This window comes from Pseudorasbora parva, chromosome 8 (assembly GCF_024679245.1).
Source record: "Pseudorasbora parva isolate DD20220531a chromosome 8, ASM2467924v1, whole genome shotgun sequence".
NCBI lineage: Eukaryota > Metazoa > Chordata > Actinopteri > Cypriniformes > Gobionidae > Pseudorasbora > Pseudorasbora parva.
This window is the reverse complement of record NC_090179.1, coordinates 19,008,015-19,020,415: the sequence shown is the minus strand read 5'-3', so window position 1 is coordinate 19,020,415 and position 12,401 is coordinate 19,008,015.

Here is a 12,401-nt window from a genome sequence, read left to right as displayed (position 1 = left end):
AGCTCAGAGACAAATGGAGAGCTGTGGCGTGTGATTTACAGGAAAGCCGTAATGAACAAGCAACATTTAAAGACATCGTGAATTTTATAGAAAAGCAAGTCAAGATTGTTACTGATCCTGTGTTTGGGAACATTGTTGAGGCTCCTTCTGGTGGAGGTCGAAACTTGATTCGTTCTAAGCCTAAGGGAAGTAGTTTCGCTACCACGGTCTCTGTAGCAGGATTGGAAGACCCTAGGAAAACAAACAAAAGTTCGTCTTGTCTTTATTGTGGTGAAGAACATTTCTTGAATTCCTGTCCTGTGCTTACCAAAAAAAACCATAAAGAGAAAATGGACTTTCTGAAGAAGAAAGGAATCTGTTTTGGCTGTTTGGGTATAGGCCACATTAGCAGAGATTGTAAGAAGCGGATTACATGTAAGGTGTGTGGCTTTAAACACCCCAGCATCCTTCATGTCCTCCAGCGAGATAAATCAGAGGAACCAAAGCAAGCAGTAGGTAGTGCTCTGATCTCTGTTCAGTCCAGTAGTCTTACTGGGGCCGGTGAAGATGCTTGTGCCTTGTCCATTCTTCCAGTATGTGTCAAATCTAACAATGGAAACAAAATTGTGGAAACTTATGCCTTTTTAGATCCTGGCAGCTCAGCAACCTTCTGTACGGAAAGTCTCATGAATAAACTTAATCTTTCCGGTAAAAGAGTGAATATTTTGCTTAAAACAATGAATCAGGATAAATTGGTTTCCAGTTATTTTCTTAAGGATCTAGAAGTTGCAGGATTGGATCAGACACACTATTGTTCACTTTCTGAAGTATATACTCAGAAAAGCATGCCAGTATCCAATTCTAATATTCCTGTGCAGAGTGATCTGGTTCGATGGCCTTATTTGAGTCACATTCCCTTACCTTCAATTGAAGCAGGAGTCGAACTCTTGATCGGAGCAAATGTGCCAGAGGAAATGGAGCCATGGCAGGTTGTTCGCAGCCAAAGGAATGGACCATATGCGATAAGAACCATACTTGGATGGACGGTAAATGGACCGCTTAAATGTATGGAAGAGAATGGAACTTCCTGTAATGATCAACCTAATGTCACTGTAAACAGGATCTCTGTCTCAAAATTGGATGAGCTTTGGAAACAACAGTTTAGGACTGATTTCCCTGAAAATGCTCTGGATGAAATGGTAGGGATGTCTAAAGAAGATAATCAGTTCATGGATCTTGTGTCTCAGTCTATAAAACTAATAGATGGTCATTACAGCATTGGTTTACCGCTCAAGAATAAGGATGTGGTCTTTCCAAACAACAAAATCGTTGCAGAACAGCGAGCTTTGAACCTCCAAAGGAAATTCAGGAAAGATCCAACATTTCAGGCAGATTATACTGCTTTCATGGAAGAGGTAATTTCCAAAGGATATGCGGAAAAAGTACCCGTGGAGAAACTTGAAAGGCATGATGGCCGTGTTTGGTATATACCTCATCACGGGGTTTACCATTCAAAAAAGAAGAAAATTAGGGTGGTTTTTGACTGCAGTGCCTCCTTTCAAGGAGTATCATTGAATGGACAACTACTTCAGGGACCAGATCTGACAAGCACTCTAATAAGTGTTCTTACAGGATTCAGAACAGAGTCTGTCGCCTTAATGGCTGATGTTGAATCCATGTTCTATCAGGTAAAGGTTCCTATAGAAGACTCAGATCTTTTGAGGTTTTTGTGGTGGTCAAAGGGTGACTTGAGTAAGGAGTTGGAGGAATTTCGAATGGTTGTACATCTGTTCGGAGCTTCCTCATCCCCAAGTTGTTCTAACTATGCACTCAGGAGATGTGCAGAGGACCATGGAGATGGGTTTAATCGCAGGACAGCAGAGGTAATTCGAAATCACTTCTATGTTGATGATTGTCTCGCTTCAGTCCCCACAGAATCTGATGCGATCCAACTATATAAAGAACTCCATGCAATGTGTGCTAAAGGTGGATTTCATCTGACCAAATGGATGAGCAACAGTCGTGGTGTGTTGAATGCTGTACCAGAAGAAGAACGGGTGAAAGAAGTGAAGGATCTTGATTTGAACCATGATGTACTTCCGATGGAGAGAGTACTGGGTGTACATTGGTGTGCTGAATCTGACACCTTCAGATTCAAAGTGGTAATTAAGGACAGACCTTTTACTAGAAGAGGAATACTTTCTGTGATTAGTGCAGTGTATGATCCTCTTGGATTTTTGTCTCCAGTAGTCCTTTCTGCAAAGAAGATTCTTCAAGATCTTTGCAGGGAAAGGATTGGATGGGATAGTGTTATACCCATTAAATATGCACAAAGATGGAGAAATTGGCTTGAAGAGCTTCATGGTTTGGAGAAATTTGAGACAAAAAAATGTTTGAAACCTATAGGGTTTGGAGAAGTCACGTTGGCTCAGTTACATCACTTCTCTGACGCCAGTGAAGAAGGCTATGGTGTTGTGTCCTACCTGCTTCTACATAACACTCAGAGCATTGTACATTCTGCCTTTTTGATGGGTAAGGCTCGAGTAGCACCAGTGAAATCTACTACCATTCCCCGTATGGAGCTTACAGCTGCCACTCTCGCCAGCCGAATGGATAGGCTATGGAAAAGGGATCTAAGGATGAAGCTGCAAGAGTCAGTGTTTTGGTCTGACAGCACTGCTGTGTTGAAATATATTCAAAATGAATCTTCTAGATTTAAGTGTTTTGTTGCCAACAGAGTGTCTGAGATCCTGAGAGCATCCTGCACAGCTCAGTGGAGATATATAGATTCTGCCAACAATCCGGCTGACTTTGCCTCAAGGGGGCTAAAGGTGGATCTCTTACTTAAGGAGCAGATGTGGCTATTTGGCCCTCCCTTTCTTATTAGATCACAGGAAGAGTGGCCAAACAACCCAATTGACTTGGAAAGGAGTTTGGTGCAAGATCCAGAAATCAAGCGTGAAGTTGGGGTTAACACACTATTGGTTCAAACCGAAGAGAAAGAGGATGCTGTTGCACGGCTTATCAATCATTACTCATCATGGACACATCTGAGGAAGGGTGTGGCCTGGATTCTTAGGCTGAAGAGAATCCTCCTAGCTCTAAGTAAGAAGAGAAAACAACTGAACGAAACTTTAGATTGTACTGAAACTGATCAACCCCTGAAGGTTATCATCGATGAAACCATGCTTAAACTACGATCTAGTATGTGTGAAGGCTATCTATCGGTAGAGGAGTTAAACAAAAGTGAAATGGAGATTGTCTGCTTTTCTCAAAGGATGAAGTTTCCAGAGGAATTGATATCGTTACAGAGAGGTGAAGAAGTGAAGCGGAGCAGTCCTCTGTATTGTCTCAATCCAGTACTTGAGGCGGGTGTAATAAGAATGTATGGACGTCTGGATAATGCAGTCATGCCCGAAGAATCAAAGCATCCAATAATACTGTCAAAGGATCTGCATATTTCTGAGTTACTTTTAAGACATATTCACAATGAGGTTGGACACAGTGGACGAAATTACATGTTGGCCAGGTTACGTCAACGGTATTGGATCCCAGGCGCAAGTTCAGCCATACGGAGAGTTCTGTCCAGATGTGTAATCTGTAAAAGACTTCAAGGAGCAACAGGTTGCCAGCAGATGGCAAATTTACCTTCAAGTAGAGTCTCACCAGATGAACCACCGTTTACTCGAGTTGGAGTTGATTGTTTCGGTCCATTTGAGATCAGACGTGGGAGAAGTAATGTGAAGCGATATGGAGTCATCTTTACTTGTTTGGCTATAAGAGCCATACATATTGAAGTGGCTGCATCATTAGACACAGATTCTTTTATTCACGCTTTGCGAAGGTTCATAGCACGACGTGGTCAAGTATTGGAGTTGCGTTCAGATAATGGAACCAATTTCGTTGGAGCTGAACGAGAATTGAGAGAAGCCATACAAAACTGGAACCATGATAAGATTAATGACGTTCTAATCCAGAAGAGTATCAAATGGATGTTCAATCCTCCTACAGGATTGCATCATGGAGGCATCTGGGAGAGGATGATTCGATCAGTGAAGAAGACTATGAATTCTATCTTAAGAGGGCAGAGTATAGATGAAGAGGGTCTTCATACGCTTTTGTGTGAAGTGGAGTCAATTATCAACGGCCGTCCTATAACCAGATCATCCATGGATCCCAACGATCTGGAGGCTCTAACCCCCAACCACCTGTTACTTCTTAAAACCCAACCCTCTTTACCTCCTGGTTTATTTCGGAAGGAGGACATATATGTTCGTCGTAGATGGCGACAAGTACAGTACATGGCCGACCTGTTTTGGAGGAGATGGCTAAAGGAATACCTACCTCAGCTACAGGAACGGCAGAAATGGCTTGTAAAGAGAAGAAATTTTCAAGTAGGAGATGTTGTACTTGTTGTTAATGATGCTGCCCCTCGAAACTCATGGATTATGGGTAAAATTATTCATACTACACCAGATAAAAGGGGATTGATTCGCCAAGTAAGGATTAAAACAAAGTATAATTGCTTAGACAGACCAGTCACCAAGATTTGTCTACTTCTTGAATCTGAAGAAGACTGTAATTGATTTTGAGCGCGCAATGACGTACGGACATACTGACAGGTACATGACTGACTTATAGACAGACTTTTTTTGAGACCCCTTTTTTGACTGACATAATTTAAGGATTGGGCTAAGAAGAAATACAGAGACTCCTTTTCTATGGACAAATGCATACATACACCTACATGTATAATTATATTTGTAAATGACTTATGTTGTACAATTTATGTATGTATTTATTGTGGTTGTTAATTGATGATGATTATTATCTTTTTTTTTAATGTAATAATCATGGGGCCGGAATGTAAGTGCGTTAATTCTTGTTATTTCTAATTGGTTACTCACAGTCACGGGGGGCACAGGTGATCACTTCCGTTTTCCTTTATTACTTCCTTTTGTCATATTGTTTGTTATTGGTTGGAAGGGGCGAGTAGTGGGAGCCAACTTTCTGTTGACCGTATCGTACTAGTCTATATGTCTTAGATGTGAAAATAAAACCCAAGAAGGCAAACCAAATCGTCTTTCTTTAATAACAAGACGACGAAGTGCTAACGAGTCACGAGCCCGCTATCTAGCCCCTATGTGGCTATTGGATGCCGCTAATACAGATAAAAAGTGTTAAAAATCTACAAACATGACGGATGTGCGAGTTTGACGGTTAAGTAGAGAAGTTTAGATAAAGGGGTTTGAGTGAACAACAATCAATATTTAACCTGACAAAAATATATTTATTCAGTGTTGTCCACATTATATTTCACCTGCAGCAGCATTGTGAACTTTTTTAATGACACGTTTGGCCATTAACTTTTAAATGCATCATTATATTTAAACTGCAAACACATGAGGAGAGTCTCTGACCCACAAAGACCCACACATGGCAGATCAACGAGCGGCTACATTTCTCTCCGATACGGTAGGAGATTAAACTGAATGTGGAGGATTTGAACTCTGACGAATCTGACGATGATTGACAGGGCAGTTAAACGGTGACGGGATGCCCGTAACTAAGCGCCAGAGTCCATTAAAGATGGCGAAGTAGTATGTCCTGAAGCTTGCATACTTTTCTGCTACACACTCAAAAGTATATACTTTTTCTTCACAAAGAGAGTACATACTTTTAGGACGTAGTATAAGTAGGCGAATTGGGACAGAGCTACAGTCTCTATGTGATAATATCTAGGTGAAAGAGTCTCTATGTGCTGGGATTTAGCTGACTCTGGTGACGTGAGACAGCTAGCAGATGGTTGGTTTAGCCAGTTAGCCTCCTGATTTGGGACCCAGTGAGTCAAGGTTTAGCTCTAAGACTATGTGCAAAATTAGTAGAGAGAAGAGCAGCACCAACCCAGGAGGGATGCATGCAGTCTTTCTTCAACAGGTCAGGTCTGCCCCAAAAACTTTTCCAATTGTCTATGAACCCTATGTTATTTTGCAGACACCACTTAGACAACCAGCCATTGAGTGATGATAATCTGCTAACTATTTCATCACTCCTTTTAACAGGGAGGGGACCAGAGAAAAATAGTGCCTTTGACATCGTACTTGCGAGTTTACACACCTCTTTAATGTTATTTTTGGTGATCTCCGACTGGCGAAGTCGAACATCATTAGCGCCAACGTGAATAATAATCTTAGAGAATTTACGATTAGCTTTAGCCAGCACTTTTAAATTTGCTTTGATGTCAGGCGTTCTGGCTCCCGGTACACATGTGACTATGGTGGCTGGTATATGGAATCCATTCAAATTTCCCTCACCAATTTTCATTTTTCTATGTGCGACCATCGTCACTACATCAACACTATATCATTCCTTCCATCAGGGAACAGAGTTTACAATAGTTACCAAAATGTTCCCTGAGGAAGTACATATAGTGGGTTCGCGGAAAAAACCCCATGCGTTTAATTGTCCAAAGGGCGAATAATCACCCGGATGGACCGTAGGGCACATTCGGATCACTTTGCTCTGTTAATTACCACGCCGAATGACCTTTCGTACTTCCCCAGCTCCCGCTGACCGCTCCTTTGATTCCCCCGGATAGTGCCCGTATGGACGCAGATAGGGGGCGACCAAGGGCTAACTGGTGACCCCCCCTCCGTCCGTGGACCAACTAAACGTCCGCTCCTCATCTTCAAACAGGTAAAAGGGGTAAGTCGCTCCCTCGAGACCGCTAAACGTCCGATCCCCTGTTAAGAGATGGGGCGCGGTTGACCGCTGCCCGCCGGCCCGTTATTCGTCCGATCGACTATCGGTTTGACGGAGCGGTCAGCGAGGGTGAGGTCAGGGTCCCGCCAACCGACTATTTGCCCGATTACCTACTATTTTCAATTTCCGTGCCTTTCCATTGGACCAATCCTCGGGTGGGCGGGTGTGGCCACGCCCCCATCCCACGGACCGGTTATTCGTCCGATACCCCGCTAAATTTTCGATTCGCTCCCGTTCGCACGCGGAAGGTCGCGGCTCCCCGAGATTCGGGTCCCCGGACCCCCGGGGGCCCCCGACTCGGGCCCCCGAGGCGCGGAGCCCTGCGACGTCGCCAATTTTTTCCCTGCGCCCCAGGGCCACGCCCTCCAGGTGTGCCGTTCGGGGGCCCCCCGTGTGCCAGGGTGCCAAATCTGGGGCCCGCGGGACCCCCGTAGCAAAATCCCTCTATGCCATTTTTGCAAGAGGGCCTGCCGGAGCGGGTTCGCGGACGCCGCTTCGAGAGGGCCCACGGACCGGGGGGTGGCTCTTTCCCGCTCGCCGCGGCCCCCCGAGTCGGGCGGGGATGGCCGTCGGACCCCCGGACGCTTTGGGGGGTCGAGAGGTCAAAAAAGAGGCCGCGATCCCTCTGGGCCGGTATGGCCGTAAATGCGGCTCGGGACGGCCCCCGTTCGGGGACGGAGGGGCGTGGCGTCTCGAGATTTCACGTGGAGACTCCCCGGGGGCCCCCGGAGCACGCCCCCGAAGCGCGAAGCTCTAGGGCCTTCCCGTGGGACCGCCCCTCCCCCGCTCGAAATCATTCAGGGGCCTCTATTTGCGTGCCATTGAAAGAGCCTTGAGGCAGAGCCTCGGCAGAGTGGCTCGGAACGACTCGCCTCGGCGCCAGGGCCAGGCCGTTTCGGGGTGTCGCTCGGGGGGGCCCCGAGAGTCGGCGTGCAAAATCAGGGGGCCCCGGGGACTTTGCGGCGAAATCCGTCCCCTCTGTTACTTAATGGAGGTCGTGAATATCGGCGACGAAACGGCTTCGGAGGGGCCGACCGGCCAGGGGGCGCCATTTCCCCTCTCGCCGCGATCCCCCGAGTCAGACGGAAACGTCCGTCGGGCCCCCGGACGCTTCCGGGGGTCGAAAGGTCAAAAAAGAGGCCGCGATCCCTCTGGCCCGGTACGGCCGTAAATGCGGCTCGGGACGGCCCCCGTTCGGGGAGGGAGGGGCGGGGCGTCTCGAGATTTCTCGTCAAGACTCCCCAGGGGCCCCCGGCGCAGGTCCCCGAAGGGCGAAGCTCTAGGGCCTTCGCGTGGAACCGCCCCTCCCCCGCTCGAAATCATTCACAGGCCTCTGTTTGTGTGCCATTGACAGAGCCTCGAGGCAGAGCTTTGAGGCAGAGCCGGACCGGAACGACTCGCCTCGGCGCCAGGGCCCGGCCGTTTCGGCAGGTCCCTCGGGGGGGCCCCGTGAGCCCCCGCGCAAAATACGGGGGCCCTGGGGACTTTGCGGCGAAATCCGTCCCCTCTGTTACTTAATGGAGGTCGTGAATATCGGCGACGAAACGGCTTCGGAGGGGCCGACCGGCCAGGGGGCGCCATTTCCCCTCTCGCCGCGATCCCCCGAGTCAGACGGAAACGTCCGGCGGACACGTGGCCTCTTTCGTGGGTCAAAAGGTCAAAAAAGCGACGCGCGTTCTTCGTCTCAGTTAATTAACGGCCCTCCCGGACGCGCGCCGATAAAACGGCTTGGGTAGGGCCGACCGGCCAGGGGGCGCCATTTTCCTTCTCGGCACGTTCCCCCGAGTCGGACGGGATAGTCGGACTGGCCCGCGGCCTCTTCCCGGGGTCGAAAGGTCAAAAAAAGAGGCCGCGCGTAAATCCGGCTTCGAGCGGCTCCCGTTCGGAGGCGAAAGGTCGCGCCGCCTCGAGATGGCGGAACGCGACTCTGCGGGGGCCCCCGGCTCACGTCCCCGAATCGTGAAACGCCAGGACCTCGTGGGCCTTCAGGCCTAACCCTAACCCTATCCCAAAAGAGCACTACTCGCTTAAATCAGCATACGGACGGCTCCCGTTCGGCGACGAAAGGTCGCGCCGCCCCGAGTTTCAGGATTCCGACTCTGCCGGGGCCCCCGACTCACGGCCCCGAAGCGTGAAAAGCTAGGTCCTCCTGGGAAAAAGTTGGCCCTTTGCAACTAAAAATCTCTCAAAAGCCTCTGAAGTCACAAGAGAATGAGAGGACCTTGTAAGAAAATGGAGTTAAAGGGTCAATTTAGTCCCCCTCCGCTCTAGAGCCAGGCGCTGTTAGTATGTCGCTCGGGGGGCCCCCAGGAGCCACCGTGCGAAATCTTGGGCCCGCGGGACCCCTGTAGCAAAATCCAACTCGGCTATTTTGCCAATACGTTTGCCATAGCGGTTTCGCGGACGGCGCTTCGGAAGGTCCGATCGGGGGGGCGGTTACGTTTTTCTTCTCGCCGCGGTCCCCCGAGTCAGACGGAAAAGTTTGGTGGGCCTTCGGCCTCTTTCAGGGGTCAAAAGGTCAAAAAAGGGAACGAGCACACGTTTTTTGAATATTCTGTGAATATTTTTGCTGATTTTTTAAAAGGCACTTCCCAAAACCCGAGGAATTTGAAACTTTGACACGTGGTACCCGAGCACCCCACGTACCAGCATTCGACGGCATTAGTGACTCGGGGCCTTTCGGTACGAACGGGAGCGGAAAACGCAAAAACGTCCTTTTCACATTTATGTTGGGGCAGTCAAATAGCGGTCCAACGGACGGCGACTTTTCTATGCAAATTAAGGAATTTCGGGACATTTTTGGAACGGAAACGCGTCCGGCTTAGTGCGCCGAGTGCGGTCGAGGTGTTTTTTTGTGTGAAAAAGTGTGCACAAAAAAGAATACGGGGCCCCTGCTCATGCTTTTTTGTGTTTCGCCTACGGCTCGAGTCTCAGAAATGCTCTGGGAAAACACTCTGAATCTCTGGTGTAGGCAAGGCCTCAAGGGCCTCTAATGAACGCACCCTCCCCCGAGGCCCTGGGCCCCACGGTTCGGGAGTCACGGGCGGTTAAAGTTTTAGATTGTCGGCCTTATTTCTCCCGAACGCAGGGGCCCCGGGCCTCGTGTGAGGTATCGTTGGAAAGGCCTCGATGACCTCTAACGAAAGAGCCCTCCCCCGAGTTCCTGGGCACCGTGGTTCGGGAGTAACGGGCGGTTAAAAATGGTCGATTCTCGGCCTTATTTCTCCCGAACGCAGGGGCCCCGGGCCTCGTGTGAGGTCTCGTTGGAAAGGTCTCGAGGCCCTCTAACGAACGCACCCTCCCCCGGGAACCTGGGCCCCGCGGTTCGGGAGTCACGGGAAGTTAAAGTTGTAGATTCTCGGCCTTATTTCTCCCGATCTCAGGGGTCCAGGGCCTCGTGTGAGGTCTCGTTGGAAAGGACTCGAGGGCCTCTAACAAACGAGCCCTCCCCCGAGTTCCTGGGCCCCGCGGTTCGGGAGTAGCGGGCGGTTAAAAATGATGGATTCTCGGCCTTATTTCTCCTGAACGCATGGGCCCCGGGCCTCGTGTGAGGTGTCGTTGGAAAGGTCTCGGCGTCCTCTAAAGAACGAGCCCACCCTCGAGTTCCTGGGTCTCTCGGTTCGGGAGCAAGAGCCCTCGGAAGTTAAAATTTGCGTTCCGCCAGGGGGCGCCCCGGAGGCTGCACTCAAATCACCTAAAAGTTAGATGAGGGTGTTTGTTTGAGTGTGCCCTGTACAGTAGAGGTGTTTTCATCCATAAAATGTATATTAAATGTGAAATATCACCCATAAACACTGAGACCTGGAGTCAGTTATTTGAAGGCCATTACGTCATTGGGAATCTGTACATCTTTGTGTTTTTGACTCCCGTTCGGCCCCAGAAGGCCCTAGGTCCACCAGGCTTGCGTTCCCGATAGGGGGTGCTGTGACGTAGAGAGGAGCGTTGGTTTGGGGGCCCTGGAGCCTCCCATAGCTGAACGGGAGCCCCGAACATAAAAACGTCCATTTTCAAATTTATGCTGTGGCCCCAAATAACCGGTCCACGGGACTGCCTTTTCTATGCAAATGAAGCACTCAAATAACCTGAAAGTTAGATGAGTGTGTTTGTTTGAGTGTGCCCTGATCAGTAGAGGTGTTTTCATCCATAAAAATGTATATTAAATGCTAAATATCACCTATGAACACTATGACCTGGAGTCAGTTATTTGACGGCCATTACGTAATTGGGAATCTGTACGTCTTTTTGTTTTCAACTCCCGTTCGGCCCCAGAAGGCCCTAGGGCCACCTGGCTTGCGTTCCTATCTACGTCTCAGTGGCCTCTATCTGAATCCAGAGTTCCGAGAAGATCAGAGAAACTTGATTTTCCACCCCAAAAAATCTATAAGGCATACCCCTTTGTGTTTTTTGGAGGGAAATTTTCAAGTTTCTCCATTCTTCTTGGAATTTTGGATTCCGATAGGGGGTGCTGTGACGTAGAGAGGAGCGTTGGTTTGGGGGCCCTGGAGCCTTCCATAGCTGAACGGGAGCCCCGAACATGAAAACGTCCATTTTCAAATTTATGCTGTGGCCCCAAATAACCGGTCCACGGGACTGCCTTTTCTATGCAAATGAAGCACTCAAATCACCTAAAAGTTAGATGAGGGTGTTTGTTTGAGTGTGCCCTGTACAGCAGAGGTGTTTTCAGCCTGAGAAAACAGGGATCAAATAAACCTATGAGGCAAATGGGCCTGGTTTTTTTTGGGTGAGACCAGGGTAAGAGCGCATCACCTGGGCAGTATTTTTACCTGGTCTCACCAGAAAACTTGCTGTGAAAGCTTGGATTCAGGGATAGCATTTTATGTTTCATTAGCTTTTACTTTGGCCCATATTAATTAATGTGAGTTCCTGGGCCCCGGGGTTTGGGAGTAACGGACGGTTAAAAATGTGGATTCTTGACCTTATTTCTCGTGAACACAGTGGTCCCGGGAGCTGGGGATGGTGGGGTTGGAAGGGCCCCTAGGTCTTCTCCCAGCACCAGAAATTTGGAGCTCCAACTCGGTTTGGTTTCCGAGAAACGGCCCCTCAAAGCTAGACCGGAAGTGACCGTATCTCGGAAACCGAAGGTCCCAGGAGCTAGGGACGGTGGGGTTGGAAGGGCCCCTAGGCCTTCTCCTAGCACCAGAAATATGGAGCTCCAACTCGGTTTGGTTTCTGAGAAACGGCCCTTCAAAGCTGGACCGGAAGTGACCGTATCTCGGAAACCGGAGGCTCCCAGAAGCTGGGGACGGTGGGTATAGAGGGTGCCCCCAGAGTCCTTCCAGTGCCCGGAGTTTGGAGCTCAAACTCGGCTTGCCTTCCGAGATAATCCAGGTTATACATAAGGGACTTTTGGACAAAAGGGCCTCTATCTCGGTAAGGAAAGGTCCCAGCGGCTCGTCCTTAGGGGTGGTGCGGGGACTTTAGGGGCCCTCTCGGACCTCAGAGTCACAATCCTCTGGGACTCTTCCTTCTGAAGTGCACCCTTTTCTGTTGGGCCCCGTGTCTCGGCCTGTGGGGGCGCTAGAAGCTCGAAACTTTGGGTTCCTATAGGGGGAGCTGGGGTCTTGCTGGAAAGGTGCCGCCGCCCCCCCCTCTTATTGTAAAAAGAAATCACACCGCCGTAGAGATTTGCACTTCGGGGG